The sequence below is a fragment of the Macrobrachium nipponense genome, chromosome 34 (genome assembly GCF_015104395.2).
Source record: "Macrobrachium nipponense isolate FS-2020 chromosome 34, ASM1510439v2, whole genome shotgun sequence".
Taxonomy (NCBI): Eukaryota; Metazoa; Arthropoda; class Malacostraca; order Decapoda; family Palaemonidae; genus Macrobrachium; species Macrobrachium nipponense.
The window spans coordinates 24,397,286-24,414,785 of NC_061095.1; the positions used below are offsets into that span (position 1 = coordinate 24,397,286).

General features: G+C 31.3%; 1 protein-coding gene across 3 annotated transcripts in view; it reads left to right on the forward strand.

Moving 5' to 3' along the window:
• The window catches only part of LOC135207672 (tachykinin-like peptides receptor 99D), a 498,955-nt gene that overhangs the window by 231,836 nt on the left and 249,619 nt on the right, over positions 1 to 17,500 (forward strand). The window lies entirely within an intron of this gene.

Genomic DNA, 17,500 nt, shown 5'->3' on the forward strand with positions numbered 1-17,500 from the left:
CGTAACAATATATATTGTGTATATATATATATATATATATATATATATATATATATATATATACAAGAGAGAGAGAGAGAGAGAGAGAGAGAGAGAGAGAGAGAATTCTTGTGGTGTGAACAGGCAACGAGCATTTCTGCCTATTAAGTAGGACCGAATTGAACATTGAGCATATTGGCTTCATGACATATATATATATATATATATATATATATATATATATATATATATATATATATATATATATATATGTGTGTGTATATATATATATATATATGTATATATATATATATATATATATATATATATATATATCTATATATATATAAAGCAAAAAAATAAATTTACCAAAAAAACTACAAGTTCAAGGTATGTGGATTTTATTCTAAATCACAATTCACTGCCCTACTTGGTAGGTTTCAATGAGGTAGCCGTTAACAAATTAGAAATGTCATTACTCGGAACTTCTGACAGCCTTAGACCGTGTTTGAGCATTTGCCTTAGATTACTATTACTAATTTGTTTTTATCTTTATGATGTGAACCTTTTTATTATTTTCTAAAATTTCATTCAGTTTGCAGTACTGCAAAGAAATTATCATTTTATTACGTGAATTTCTTTTTTGTATTCACTAGTCTTGCACTGTTCTGCAAACAATACTTTGTACACTCAGATCTTTTGTTGTAAACCTTTTTATAAGACATTTACTCGACACCTAATTCTACTAACTGCTAATCAGAGTATGCACTATGCACATGCTGCATGTCCTGGTAAGTGATATTCTTACTCTGCAAGTACAAATACTGCTCTCTCTCTCTCTCTTCTCTCTCTCTCTCTCTCTGTCTACTCTCTCTCTCTCTCTCTCTCTCAACACACAAACACATTACTGTTGATTCTCCTTGAACACTGATTACTTGTTCTTATTGTTAAGCGAGGTGCTAATTATTTAAATTTATGTAATAATGCCTTTCGTGTTAATTAGGTCTCTTTGTCATTCTTGATTTAGTATAATCCTCTCTAATTTACTCTGCAAGGTATCAATTATGATATTAGATCGTCCTTTATTCCTTCAAGAAATCCTGTTTTTTCTCAATGTACCTTTGTCTAGCTCACTCCACTAAATGCATCATTATTCTTGAATCCATAAACCAAGGAAAAGGGTTCAAGTGGCTATATCCTGGAATACTATAATTCCTTAATCTTTATTGAAATAAACTGATTTGTAGTCTGTATTGTTAAATGATTTGTGGTCTGTAGTATACACAAGTAATCAGACATATTTTTTCGATATATAAGTATGTAACTTAGTGAACTTACTTTTAATGCTTTCTCATCAGAAAAGTTGCTTTGTTGCCTGGGAATAGAAATTTTGACTTCAAAGGCATCTCTCCGGTATTGGGGAAATGTATACACAACATATTCTCAATTTTTTTCCAAGAGATTTTGTATGAATTCTGTAACTTAAATTTTGTGGTAGATAAAAAAAAAAAAAAAAAAGAATTTTTCATATATTGAGGGAACATAAATATTCTTTTTGCATCATCATCAGACCCACCCACCTGAACAAACGGGCAGCCAATGAAATAAGCGTTAAATTGCCGTCAATTCAGGCGAGAAATAGACAGGACACATTAACATATACGCTAATTCTTTGACAGAAACCGAGGTGAAGACGGTTCCGGGAAATACCATAATATTTCTTCACCGGGAAGACTGGGTAAAAAGATATGCAAAGGTAGTTGTAAAGTTAATATTTAGGCCTAGAAGAATTGAGGGATTTGACAGTTAGAGGGTAAATGAGCCTTTTTTTTAAACAAGTGGATTTATAACGTTTTAAAATATATTATTATTATTATTATTATTATTATTATTATTATTATTATTATTATTATTATTATTATTATTATTTAGAAGATGAACACCATTCTTATGGAACAACCTCGTAGGGGTCATCGGCTTTAAATTCAAGCTTCCAAAAGATGCGTTGTTGAAGGGAGTAACAAAGGTTGTGATGGGAAATACATAAAGTAGGTATCACTTATTAAAAAAGAAAAAAGTAATGGGGAAAGGAATAGAAAAAAAGTGTGCTATATTACGCAAATGTATCAAGCAAACGGAGAAAAACACATTACCTTTAGAAACCAAAGCACTTGACGGTGCTCTAGAAATGCGAAGGAACGACCACACAAGCTGTATCTTACCATTAAAACGACGGGGGAAGTTAAACACTGGAGACACGGAACTCGAGGGTGACCTCGCGTGTGGAGGCATTCTCATTGCGTGCATGCGGCAGACTGCTTGACTTCTCTTTCTCCCTCCTTTCCCTCCTTCTCGGAATAGTCAAGGAAATTTCAACAAATAAAACTGCAGTGATATTTGTTGTCCTCTCTCTCTCTCTCTCTCTCTCTCTCTCTCTCTCTCTCTCTCTCTCTCTATATATATATATATATATATATATATATATATATATATATATATATATATATATATATATATATATATATATATGCGTTATAAGAGTATATAAAGTCACGCATATACATGAAAACGTGGCTTTTAGTGCTCACATACAGAATACGCACACATATATGTGTGTGTGTACATGTACGTAATTTTATGTGATATAAAACAATTGCTACACTTAAATGCATTTCCATATTTTGTTTATCATTGACATGAGAGATTGATCCATCAACTTCACACAAACACAGGGTGTTGCATGTCAAACATTTATGAGATTTTCTTTTCACTTTGTCCTGTTTATTTTGTCCGGTGAAACAGTGCTCTCTCTCTCTCTCTCTCTCTCTCTCTCTCTCTCTCTCTCTCTCTCTCTCTCTCTCTCTCTCCCCCCGTTACGGTGTAGAGAACAAATTAAGAAAATTCTTCCATATATGATTTATCCGTTCTTGATTTCTGTTGTCTGCTGTTATTCTTCTTCCACTGTATTGATATACAAGACATAGCACATCTCTCTAGTGTGAAATGGACATTCGTATGCTATGATAATAAATAAGTCTTTGTAGACATTGTAATTAGTCCTCTCAAAGGATACTAACCGTCTTCTACTGAAGGAACAAAGTCTGTAAAGAAAGGATTTACCTATTTGTTTGGTGTTTAAAACACATGTCTTATAATTAACGGATCGTGTAAGCCAAATATGGAATAACATGGTAACGATAGACCAAGAATATAAATTATGCAGATATATATATATATATATATATATATATATATATATATATATATATATATATATATATATATATTATAAAACTGGAAAATGCTGTGCCCATTAGAACAAAATAAGTCACTGTTACGTTCGTTCAATAACTGCTGATCATGGGTGAATCAGCTGTGCAGAAACCTTCCACTACAGCAGATGTTCATTAAGCGTGAGCAGAAGTAATATCAGGATTACGTTAACCCTTTGACGTACTGCCGCTCTCTCTGTCTTCAACACACTCCCTGCTTCATGCGTTTACTGAGTCTAACCAACATCATATTAGTTCCAATTCTCCTTCTCCATAAAACCTCGTCCTCCTGTAGCTCCATGTGATCAAATCATTTCAAAACTCTGAGGTATCCTTAAGTAGAAGATAAAATATTTATCACATCTTCGCCACGTTTACATCTCCCACCATTTCACCCTATTTGCTCCTCATATGCAACGCACGCCTGTTGATCAGAGACCACTCGCAACGCTAATTTGGAAAGCCAAGGTAGCCAGATATCACATCCGCGACCTGTCCACACTTATGAAGTCAAGGCAAAGTTTTGACATGGGCCAATAGAGTTAGACCTGACTTCAAAGAGGAAAGGAACCGAAAAGGCTATATACCTCTCCAGCCGTATTTCTGTGTTAGGCTGTTTTAGCCATTGCTAGTTGAGACAACCTGTACCTCAGTGGTAGGAGGTTCTGAACATTTCATCGATAATTCTTCTACTGCAGTGGTTCCCAAACCAAACTAGGGGAAATAATTACACTATATACCTACTAACTAAAAAAAATCTCAGATGGATTTTCTCATGTTGAGGAGAGAGGAGAGAAGAAGAGAGAGAAGAGAGAGACGAGAGAGAGAGAGAGAGAAGAGATGAGAGAGAGAGAGAGAGCTGAGAGAGGAAGAGAGAGAGAATGCCTGTTTATCAGTATATTTGTACATTTGAAAAATAAATTAGTACATAGTCACAGTGTGTTTTAACTACTCTTTCCCCTCATACACATGAAGGGGGAAATCTAGATGGTTGAACTGGGTGCAGGGGAAATGACAGAAAAAAGTTTGGGAACCACTGCTCTACAGGGAAAGGCAAAAGGTGCTTCAGTGGCGTGGTTGGTATGGTGTTGGCGTCCCACCTCGGTGGTCGCGAGTTCGATTCTCGGCCATTCCATTGAGCAGTGAGAGATGTGTATTTCTGGTGATAGAAGTTCACTCTTGACGTGGTTCGGAAGTCACGTAAAGCCGTTGGTCCCGTTGCTGAATAACAACTGGCTCCATGCAACGTAAAAACACCATACAAACAAACAATACAAGGAAGGCAAGAAATAGATTGAAGACGTATGTAAGAATCCCTTGCTCTCCGTGACTTCTGAAAAGTCTTTCAATGAATGAAAAAATAAATACTTAGATTCTGACCAGTAGTACATTATTGCTTCATATATTGATCATGTTTGGGTGCGTTCAGTTCTTTACGTTAAATTGAGTGGCTTCCAAAATAATTTTGATCATTCTTTAAACAAGAGTAATTTAACTCCGCGAATCAGGTCTGCATTAATTCTAGAGCAAATAAATTATCAGTTATTATATCCTGCAGGAACGTTCGTGTTCATCACACGTATATACTATATACATACATATGCATATATGTATACACAAACTATATGTTTGTGTGTATATATATATATATATATATATATATATATATATATAATAATTATTAAGATATATATATATATATATAATATATATATATATATAATATTATTTATATTATATGCAGGGAAGGAAAAATGTGGTGTAGCAATAGGATTAAAGCTTTGGTTTTGGCTTTATTTTTATTCGTACTTAATTTTTATCATATTGACGTTCCATTGTTCACAATGAGCAATTTAATAGGATCTTTTGTTATTCACGAGCAGCATATTTGTCCGGCCATTTTTATATTTTGCTTTTTGTGTGGTTCCTGGAATTGCAAGTTAATTAAGATAAGAAACCTTCTTTCGCATAAAGCCTCTCTAAAATATAATGACAGACCTTGTTATATTTTTATGAGCTTATGTATTCAATTATAGAACCTTTCCTTCCTCCAATAATGTTGCTTTAATATCTAATACAACACACACACAGATATATATATATATATATATATATATATATATATATATATATATATATATTATATATATGTATAATTTATATATACACATTCATTATGTACGTAATCAGTGCAATATTCCATTTACGTTTGTAGTGGAGCGTGTGTGTGTGTGTGTGTGTAATGCGTGGATGTGTATGTAAGTGTAAATGAAGTTCATAGAAATGTTAAAAAAAATAATTTTTTCCTTGGTGTACAGAGAGCTCTTATACCGTTTTGCAACTCCTATGAGATCGGTTAATGAAATAAAGATAAAGATGAAACCTTAGGAATTAACTACCAAAATGTAAATATCCGTTGTGAATAAAAAATAATCAGTTGTAGAGTTAAATGTTTCTCTTTGAATGTGTATTTGGTTTTTCTTGCTATTGATGCTTATGATACGAAATTAAAAAGATTTTGGTATAATAATTGATGATTGAAGGGATTTGTTGGGTGATTGACAGGGCCTTTAATGATAAAAGTTGCCGAAATTTGAGTTCTGTGTGGCGAACATTTGCTCTTAAAGTAAATTATGGAAAATTGTTTCTGATGTAACAGTACCCACCTGGATATGGAAATGCGTTGGTTTTCTATTCTTGCACTCAGCGATGAGCAGTGCTATTATTCTTGGCCATGAATGACATTGGACAATGCAACTGTAGTTTTAGCTGACAAGTCTACAAGCTACTTTGTTGTTGTTTGTTGTGGGGGGGGGGCCGGGGTGGGGCTAGCTAAGCTTAAAAGTTCTGAAAACTGTTTCACGTAGAGTTAAAGGTACAGGAATTTTAGGATAGGATATTTATGATTTATTTATTAGAATAAAAATGTGAAAAACAAATAATATGCAAGTTACATAGTACAGAAAAATTATTTCTAATAAAATATAGCATATTTATTTTAATTTTCGATGGTGAAACAACCTCTTTTTGACCGTAGATTAGCGAACCTTCAATAAGCTTGAGGTCGGATCACGCCCTGCTGGTAATCACTCATAGGACAGTTCTCGACGAGGAGTGTGTCAGATTCCATTCTGTGATTGATTAAAACTGATTATTCCTTCTTCTGTAGTACTTTTGTCATGTGAATCATGGCTACTACGAAGAGTAGTGGGGACAGTAAGTCGCCCTGGAAGATCCCTCTCCTGATGTTAACCTCTCCTAGTCTTATCTCGGAGCTTGTAAATACTGTATTCCAGTTACCCATTTTATTTTTGAGGAAGCTGATGTTGCTTTCCTCTGCCCCATATATGTTCAAGGATTCTGCTTATTATTATTATGATTTTGTTGTTCTCATTATTATATTTTTCATTTTTATTTTTATATTTATTATAGTTATTAGCATTGTTTTTATTTCTATTTTTATTATATATATTTTATTACTTTTAATTTTTTATTTTTATTATTTATATTTTTACATATTATCATTTCATAATTTTTTTATTTGGTTTAAATTTATTAAATTTTATTATCTTAAATATTTTTATTTCAATTAATTATTGTTATTTTTTATTTTTAATTTTTATTTCTTTATAATTTTATTATTTCTACATATTTTATTTTTAATGAGTTTTTTATTTTGCTTATTTTTTATTTTTATTTTTCTTTTCTATTTATATTTGTCCCTTTTTATTTTATACTTTTTTTGTATTCATTGTTTTTGTTTTTATTTTTTATGATTTTTTTTGCATGATCATTGTATTTATTTTATTTTTATATTTTTTAATGTTTTTTATTTTATTTTTCAATGGTTTGACTATTTTTTTATTTATTTTTTGTTTTTTTATTGTATTTATTTAAGATTTATTTATTATTTTTATTTATTTATTTTTTTATTTATTTCTATTTATTAGTTTATTTATACCTATTTATTTAATATTTACTTTTTATTTATCTATTTAATTAATTATTTATTTATTTTCATATTTTTTTATTATTCATTTATATTTAGTTTTATTTATTTCAATTTAAATTATTTTATTTTTTTTATTTTATTTTTTATTTATTTTTATTTATTTTTTTATTTATTTTTTAATTAGTTTAATTTTTGTATTTTTATATTTATTTACTTTATTTATTGACCTATTTTTATTTCATTATTAATTTAATTATTTATATTTTATTTTTAATTCAATTTATTCATTGTATTTTCATGTATTTATATTATTTTTTATTTATCTAATTAGTTTCATTTTTATTTATTATTCCTTTTTATTGATTATTTATATATCTTTTGGTTTTTATTTATATTTTTTGTATTTTATGTATATTTATTTTCACTGATTTTTATTTTATTTATTTTTTATTTATTGATTTTTTATATATTTATATTTATTTATATACGTTTATTTTTATGTTATTTTTTTATCTGTTTTTACTACCTATTTATGTTTATTTATTTATTTATTTATTTACTTATTTACTCATATGTTTTTAAGTTTTTTAATTTTTTTTTTATTTTTTTTTTATTTTATATGTATTCATTATATTTATTTTTATATATATATTTGTCTTTATTTATATCTTTATTTTCAATATTATATTATCAGTTTTATTTATTTATTCTATTTTTACATTTATGTATTTATTTATTTTATTACTATTTCTTTATTTACTTATTTTATTTGTATTTATTTATTTAATTAGTCATTTTTATTGATTTATTTATGTAATGTATTTATTTATTTTTTTTTTATTTATTTATTGTTTTATTTATTTATTTTTATTTGTATATTTTTTATTTTAATTTATTTTTTATCGATTATTTATTTATTAATTTTTATTTATTTATTTATTTATTTATTTTTATGTATATATTTTCATTCATTTTTATTTATTTATTTGTATTTATTCTTCTTTATTTTTATTTATTGATTTTTATCTACTGTATTTATATTTATATATATTTATTTTTATATGTATTTTTATCTATTTTTTTATTTGTTTACGTTTATTTATTTATTTTATTTATTTATTTATTTACTTATTTATATTATATGTTTGTTATTTTTTCATTTTTATTGATTTTTATTTTTATATTTTTATATGTATTCATTTTTATTTATTTATTCTTATTTATTTATCTTTATTTATATTTTTATTTTCATATTATTATATTTATCAGTTTATTTATTTATTCTATTTATACATCTATGTATTAATTTGTTTCTATTACTATTTATTTATTTACTTATTTTATTTTTATTTATTTATTTAGTAATTTTTATTCATTTATTTATTTTTATGTATTTATTTATTTTCATTTATTTATTGTTTTATTTATTTATATTTATATATTTATTTATTTATTTTTATTTATTTATTTATTTGCATTTATTTTTTATTTATTTTTCCTATTTATTTTATTTTTATTTTGTTTTTTTATTTTTTTATTTATTCATATATCTATATTTATTAATTTGTTTATTTTTATTTATTTATTTATTTTTATTCATTTCTTTTATTTTATTTATTTATTCATTTATTTTTCTTTATTTAATTATTAATTTATTTTGATGTTTATTTTATTTATTTATTTATTCATTTTTATTATATTTATTTTTTATTTATTATTTTTTTATTTACTTATTCTTATTTATTATATTGATTTATTTTTTATTTATTTATTTATTGATTTAATTTATTTATTTATATTTATATATTGATTTATTTTATATATTTTATTTAATGTATTTATTATATTTTATATATTTTTTTATTTATTTTACATATTTATTTTTCATTTATATGTTTATTTATTAATTATTTATTTATATTCATGAAATAATTATTTTTTCATTGATTTTTTTTACTTATCTATTTTTTATTTTTTTATTTTTAGTTATTTATTTTCATTTATAGATTTATTTATTTTATTTTATTTTTATTTACGTATTCATTCTTTTATTTATTTTATTTATTTATTTTTATTTATTCATTTATTTATTTTCATTTGTTTTGTATTTTTATTTTTTTTATTTATTTATTTCTATTTTATATTTAATTTTTTCATTTATATCTATCTATATATTTATTTTTGTTTATTTATATGAATATTTTTTATTTATTTTTATTTTTATTTGTATTTTTTCATGTTATTTTACATTGATATTATTTCATTATTTTTCCTTTATTCCTGACGTAAACCATCTTTTAAGCATGTTAAATTGAAAGTAATTGCTGCCTCAGCTGCAGTAATATTATGTAGGTCTATTCCAAGTCTGGATTCTATCTCTCTCTCTCTCTCTCTCTCTCTCTCTCTCTCTCTCTCTCTCTCTCTCTTCTGATACTTTTCAATATTTTCCTTTCTACTCTGGCGTCGCATGGTATTACGACATCAATAACTGATACTTTCTTAATGTTGTCAATCAACGTCACATCTGGTCTATTGGCACATATCACCTTTTGTTTATTGATACCACAGTCCCCGAGGATATTTACTTGATCGTTTTCTATTTTATTATTATTATTTTTCATGTTTTTATTTATCTTTTGTTTAAATATTTAGTGAATTTTGTTTTTGAATTTAATTATATTTAATTATTTTTTCAATATTTTATTTATTTTTATCTATTTTTATCTATGTATTCATTATTATTTATTTTATATATATATTTATTTATTTTTTATATTTTTATTTACTTATAATTTTTATCCATTTTACTTATTTTTATATATTTTTATTTATAATTTTTATTTAATTATATTTTGATTTATTTTGTATTTATTATTTATTTATTTTATTTTATTTAAATTATTTTTATTAATTTTTTATTTTTTATTTTTTATTTATTTTTATGAATTTTATTTATTTTTTTGAACTTTTATTTATTTATTTATTTATTTATTTATTTACTTTTATTTATTGATCTATTTTTATTTTTATTATTAATTTTTATTATTTTTTTTATTTAATTTTATTAATTAATTAATTTATTTTCATTAATTTATTTATTATTTATATATTTTATTTATTTATTTATATATTTTATTTATTTATTTATTTTTATTAATTATTTATTTATTCGTTTTTATTTATTTATTTATTCGTTTTTATTTATTTATTTATTTTTTCATTTACATATTTTCATTGATTTATTTTTATTTATACTTATTTATTTTTTATTTATTTGATTATTATTTATTTATAATTATTTATATACTTTATCTTTTTATTTATTTTCATTTTTATTTATTTATTTTTTATTCATGATCACAGTGATGGTTGCTGGGGGACTGAATCTTGGTGGTGTTGTTGTTTAAGATTAAGCTGGCCTTGTACCACTTATTACTGCAAGGTAGCTGATGTTTCTTGCACAGGCTCCAGTGGAGGGCTTTTGCTACTGAAGCATGCCTCTTTTTTTACTGGTTCTGTGCAAGTGCTGGACATACACTTGCTATGTGGTTTATGGTTTCCTTTTTTGTATTGCACTTCCTACATATGGGAGAGATGTTATTTCCATCTATCGTTCTTTGAACATATCTGGTTCTTAGGGCCTGATCTTGTGCCGCTGTTATCATTCCTTCAGTTTCCTTCTTGAGCTCTCCACTGGTTTGTTGTGCCATTCCTCTGTTCTGCTTGTCATTCTCCTGTCTCTGTATATTTGTGGGTCTTTGTCTACTTTTATCAGGCCTTCTTCCCATGCACTCTTTAGCCACTTGTCTTCACTGGTTTTCAGATATTGCCGCAGTGCTCTGTTCTCGTTGTTGACGCAGTTCTCTATGCTTAGTAGTCCCCTCCCTCCTTACTTTCGTGTTAAGTATAGTCTTTCCGTATTTGCTCTTGGGTGTATTGCTTTGTGTATTGTCATATGTTTCCTCGTTTTCTGATCAATGCTGCGAAGTTCTGCCTTCGTCCATTCCACTATTCCTGCGCTGTATCTGATTACTGGCACTGCCCATGTGTTTATGGCTTTTATCATATTTCTGGCGTTGAGTTTTGACTTAAGTATCGTCTTGAGTCTCTGCATATATTCTTTCCTGATCGTGACCTTCATCTCTTGGTGTTTTAAATCCCCTCCTTCCATTATTCCCAGGTATTTGTATCCCGTCTCATCTATGTGTTTGATGTTGTTCCCATCTGGTAACTTTATCCCTTTAGTCCTTGTTACTTTGCCCTTTTGTATGTTGACTAAGACACATTTTTCTATTCCCAACTCTTCTCTGATGTCTCCAGTACAATCCTTACAGTCTGGATTAGGGTATCTATTTCCTTGATGCTCTTACCATACAGCTTGATGTCGTACATGAACATCAGATGGTTAATTCTGTTGCCTCTTTTTTTGAGTTGGTACCCAGCATCAATCTTCTGCAGTACTTTTGTCATGGGAATCATGGCTACTACGAAGAGAGTGGGGACAGTGAGTCGCGCTGGAAGATCCCTCTCCTGACATTAACCTCTGCTAGTCTTATTCCAGAGCTTGTAAGTATTGTATTCCAGTTGCACATTGTATTTTTGAGGAAGCTGATGGTGTTTTCCTCTGCCCTATATATTTTCAGGCATTCTATTAGCCATGTGTGTGGTATCATGTCGAAGGCTTTCTTATAGTCTATCCATGCCATGTTTAGTTTGGTTTTCCTTCTCTTACTGTTCTTCATTACCATTTTGTCTATCAGGAGCTGGTCTTTTGTGCCCCTACAGTTCCTTCTGCAGCCTTTCTGTTTGTGGGGGATGGTGTTTGTCTCCTCTAGGTAGTTGTATAGCCTTTCACTGATGATACCTGTTAGTAACTTCCACATTATTGGTGGGCAGGTGATAGGCCTGTAGTTACTGGCTATATTTCCATTAAACTTGTCTTTTTGTACTATGGATGTTCTTCCTGTGGTCATCCATTTGGGCACATGGTGATTTGTGATACAATGCTGGAGTTGTTCTGCTATTCGTGGGTGTAGAGCCTTGAAGTTTTTGAGCCAGTATCCATGGACTTTATCGAGACCTGGGGCTTTCCATTTGGGTATTTTCTTTAGTTGGTGTCTGACTGTGTCTGTCGTGATGTCAGTGAATCTTTGTTTTATTCTCCCTGTTTCTTTTTCCTTAACTTCCTGGAGCCATGTTGCATGCTTTTTGTGTGATACCGGATTGCTCCATATGTTTTCCCAGAGTCTCTTACTTGGTTCGGCTTCAGGAATTTCTTGGTGGTTGTCTTCCCCTGTTAGTTGACTGTATAGTCTTTTCTGGTTGGTTCCGAATAGTTTGTTCTTTTGGTATCCCTTATTTCTGTTCAGATACCGTTGGATCTTATGTGCTTTGGCCTTAAGCCTCTGTTTTACATCTTCTATTGTGTTGTTTAGTCCCCTCCCCTGTACCTTGTATTTCTCGTTCAGTTCCTCCCTTGTTTTCTTCTTAGCCGTTGGATCTTATGTGCTTTGGCCTTAAGCCTATGTTTTACATCTATTGTGTTGTTTAGTCCCCTCTCCTGTACTTTGTATTTCTCGTTCAGTTCCTCCCTTGTTTTCTTGCTTCTTAAGCCTTTTTTCTGCCATATCTTACAGTTTACTCAAGTCCGACCTCATCACCATGATTTGCTTTTCCAGGCACCTTTTCCAAGGGGATTGCTGTTTTGGTTTCTGTTGGGTTGGTTGTGCTGGTGGTGTTGGTGTTCGTATCTCCATCAGTTCTGCATATGCCAAGTTATTTGTTTCTGTGATACAGGTGGTGTGTATTATTCCCATTATTTCATTAACCTCACTTGTTTTCTCCCTTAATTTCTTGGTGTTGTAGGCTTTCGTGGAGGGGATCTTCGTTCTCTCTGTATCTGGCTCCATCCATTGTCTGATCTTTTCTACCCATTCTGTCCTCTGTTACGTCGTCAGCGTTTCTTCATGTGCCGTTGTTTGATACCTCATCATCCTTGTTGTCTTCTGTGGCATCGTCTCTCAGGTCATCTTCTTGTACTTCGTCGCTGTGTGTCATTTCCTTTTCCAGTTCTTTTTCTTTATGTTCCTTACTTGGTCTGCCAGCCTTTGCTCTGTTTGGGGAGTGTTATTCCTCTCATTCCAGATGTTGACCAATTTTCTTCTATATCCTCTCTCCGTCGGGTTGCTTCTAATGTAGCATCTCTATATTTCCTTATTTTCTTCTCTTGTCCATTTCTTCCTCTGGTTTGCTTCTGTTGGTTACTGTCGTTGTGGTGGTCAATTGCTGGATGACGACCTCCAAGTACCTGATGGTCTTCCCCTTCAATTGGGCTTAATACCTGACTACTGGACGAAGCTCCTCTGTTGCCAGAGGTTCCATATACGTCGTTGTCGTTTAATCTTTCATTTCTTTCCATCATTGCTGAGTTTTGCTATTTAACCCATAGCTGGACCCTACCCCATCAGGAATAGGTACTCATTTACAGCTGAGTAGACTGAGGAAATTATGGTACAGATCCTTTCCAAGGAATCAACGCCAAGGAGAGCGGTCACCCATCCAACAATTGACCAGCCCCAATGTTGCTTAACCAGTCCATTGACGACCTAGCCCACTCTGCCAGGGTGCCACATTATTATTATTATTATTATTATTGTTTTTTTTTTTTTTTTTTTTTGCTCCATCACAGTCCTCCAATTCGACTGGGTGGTATTTATAGTGTGGGGTTCCGGGTTGCATCCTGCCTCCTTAGGAGTCCATCACTTTTCTTACTATGTATGCCGTTTCTAGGATCACACTCTTCTGCATGAGTCCTGGAGCTACTTCAGCCTCTAGTTTTTCTAGATTCCTTTTCAAGGATCTTGGGATCGTGCCTAGTGCTCCTATGATTATGGGTACGATTTCCACTGGCATATCCCATATTCTTCTTATTTCTATTTTCAGATCTTGATACTTATCCATTTTTTCCCTCTCTTTCTCTTCAACTGTGGTGTCCCATGGTATTGCGACATCAATGAGTGATACTTTCTTCTTGACTTTGTCAATCAACGTCACGTCTGGTCTGTTTGCACGTATCACCCTATCCGTTCTGATACCATAGTCCCAGAGGATCTTTGCCTGATCGTTTTCTATCACTCCCTCAGGTTGGTGCTCGTACCACTTATTACTGCAAGGTAGCTGATGTTTCTTGCACAGGCTCCAGTGGAGGGCTTTTGCCACTGAATCATGCCTCTTTTTGTACTGGTTCTGTGCAAGTGCCGGACATTCGCTTGCTATGTGGTTTATGGTTTCATTTTTCGTATTGCACTTCCTACATATGGGAGAGATGTTATTTCTGTCTATCGTTCTTTGAACATATCTGGTTCTTAGGGCCTGATCTTGTGCCGCTGTTATCATTCCTTCAGTTTCCTTCTTTAGCTCTCCCCACTGTAGCCATTGCCATGTGTCATCGCTAGCTAGTTCTTTAGTCTGTCTCATGTATTGTCCGTGCATTGGTTTGTTGTGCCAGTCCTCTGTTCTGTCTGTCATTCTCCTGTCTCTGTATATTTCTGGGTGTTGGTCTACTTTTATTAGTCCTTCTTCCCATGCACTCTTTAGCCACTCGTCTTCACTGGTTTTCAGATATTGCCCCAGTGCTCTGTTCTCGATGCTGACGCAGTCCTCTATACTTAGTAGTCCTCTCCCTCCTTCCTTTCGTGTTATGTATAGTCTGTCTGTATTTGCTCTTGGGTGTAGTGCTTTGTGTATTGTCATATGTTTCCTGGTTTTCTGATCTATGCTGCGGAGTTCTGCCTTCGTCCATTCCACTATTCCTGCGCTGTATCTGATTACTGGCACTGCCCATGTGTTTATGGCTTTTATCATATTTCCGGCATTGAGCTTTGACTTGAGTATCGCCTTGAGTCTCTGCATATATTCTTTCCTGATCGTGTCCTTCATCTCTTGGTGTTTTATATCCCCTCCTTCCATTATTCCCAGGTATTTGTATCCTGTCTCATCTATGTGTTTGATGTTGCTCCCATCTGGTAGCTTTATCCCTTCAGTTCTCGTTACTTTGCCTTTTTGTATGTTGACTAAGGCGCATTTTTCTATTCCAAACTCCATCCTGATGTCCCCAGATACAATTCTTACAGTCTGGATTAGGGTATCTATTTCCTTGATGCTCTTACCATACAGCTTGATGTCGTCCATGAACATCAGATGGTTAATTCTGTTGCCTCTTTTTCTTGAGTTGGTACCCGGCATCCATCTTCTGTAGTACTTTTGTCATGGGAATCATGGCTACTACGAAGAGTAGTGGGGACAGTGAGTCGCCCTGGAAGATCCCTCTCCTGATATTAACCTCTGCTAGTCTTATTCCTGAGCTTGTAAGTATTGTATTCCAGTTGCGCATTGTATTTTTGAGGAAGCTGATGGTGTTTTCCTCTGCCCCATATATTTTCAGGCATTCTATTAGCCATGTGTGTGGTATCATGTCGAAGGCTTTGTTATAGTCTATCCATGCCATGCTTAGGTTGGTTTTCCTTCTCCTACTGTTCTTCATTACCATTTTGTCTATTAGGAGCTGGTCTTTTGTGCCCCTACATTTCCTTCTGCAGCCTTTCTGTTGGTGGGGGATGTGTTTTGTCCGTCCTCAAAAAAATAGGTAGTTGTATAGTACCTTCACTGATGATACCTGATAGTAACTTCCACATTATTGGTAGGCAGGTGATAGGCCTGTAGTTACTGGCTATATTTCCCTTACTCTTGTCTTATTATTATTATTATTATTATTATTATTATTTTGGTCTATCACAGTCTTATAACTCGATTGGTTGGTATTTATAGTTGGGTGTTCCGGGCTGCATGCTGCCTCCTTTAGGAGTCCATCACTTTTCTTACTATGTGCGCCGTTTCTAGGAACTCACTTTTCTGCTTGAGTCCTGGAGCGCCTTCTACCTCTAGTTTTCCAGATTCCCTTTCAGGAATCTTGGAATCGTGCTAGTGTTCCCATGTTTATTGGTACAATTTCCACTGGCATATCCCATATCCTTTTTATTTCTATTTTCAGTTTTTGATGCTTATCCATTTTTTTCCTTTTCTTTGTCTTCAACTTTGGTGTCCCATGGTATTGCGACATCAAAACTAAGTCAAATATCCTATTTTCCTATTACACGTGTACTGGCTGTTAGCTCGCACTGATTGGCCTCTCGAATTCTTTTTTTTTTTTCTTCCAAAGGTCAGCCACCATATTTTTTAAAAATTAAATCTCAGTTTGTTATCTGTAGTTGGATTCTAACTAATTATGTTTCCATTTTGCATTCGGTTGTAGTTTTGCAAAACTGAAATTCAAGAAGGTATAAAAGGAGTAGGGATAGGGAAGAAATTCCTCTCGTGCTCTCTCATTATAATTATGTGTAGGGCTGGTCTGATCCGCTTAAAGAAGCAGCACTTGGGGGGTAATGAAATAGGAGGGTTTATTGAGGTTTATCAGCAAGCTTAGAATAGAAAAATTAATGAATGATATTTTAAAAGTTGGGTGGCTCAGAATAAGGAAGAAATAAGGACCATATACTAAAGAATGACTTGGAACAGCAAGGAGGCCTATATACTGAAGAATGACTTGGAATATCAAGAAGAACTATATAATAAAGAATGACTTGGAACAAGAAGGACTGTATTATTTTATAATAAAGAATGACTTGAAAGAACAAGAAGGGCTATATAATAAGGACTTAGAATAGCAAGAAGGACTATATAGTAAAGAATGAATAGGAACAGCAACGAGGCATATATGTTAAAGAATGACTTGGAAAAGCATGTGCACAAATAGTGACACTTTAATTCGTAATAAATGTGGCTAGAGGCATTTCTGTTCTTATTGAAAAAAAGAAAAAAAAACTGTACTAAAGGACATATTTATTAAGCTACTAAGCTGAAGAGGAGAAAAAGCTAGTAACATTTTTAAACAAAGTTTTGCATCACACTTTTTTGGAGGGTTGAAAAAATGTTAATAGCTATAAACTTTAAAAGTTGTTAAAAATGAATAATGGTGCCAGTATCTACGCTCTCTCTCTCTCTCTCTCCGTTTATGAAAATAAGTCATATAGAAATAGGACGAAAGGTGCTCTTTACGATAAGAGTTTGGGGCACAAGTACTTTATTTGACCTGAGACCTGTTAATGCCATCAGCCGTTCTGTGTTGGGTGATGAGGAGCGCCAAGATAAGGTAATCAGAGCCCATTATGTGAGAATGAGACAGTACTGACTAATTAAATTCGTAATTATCTCTCCAGGCACAATTAAAGCAGTTTATTGG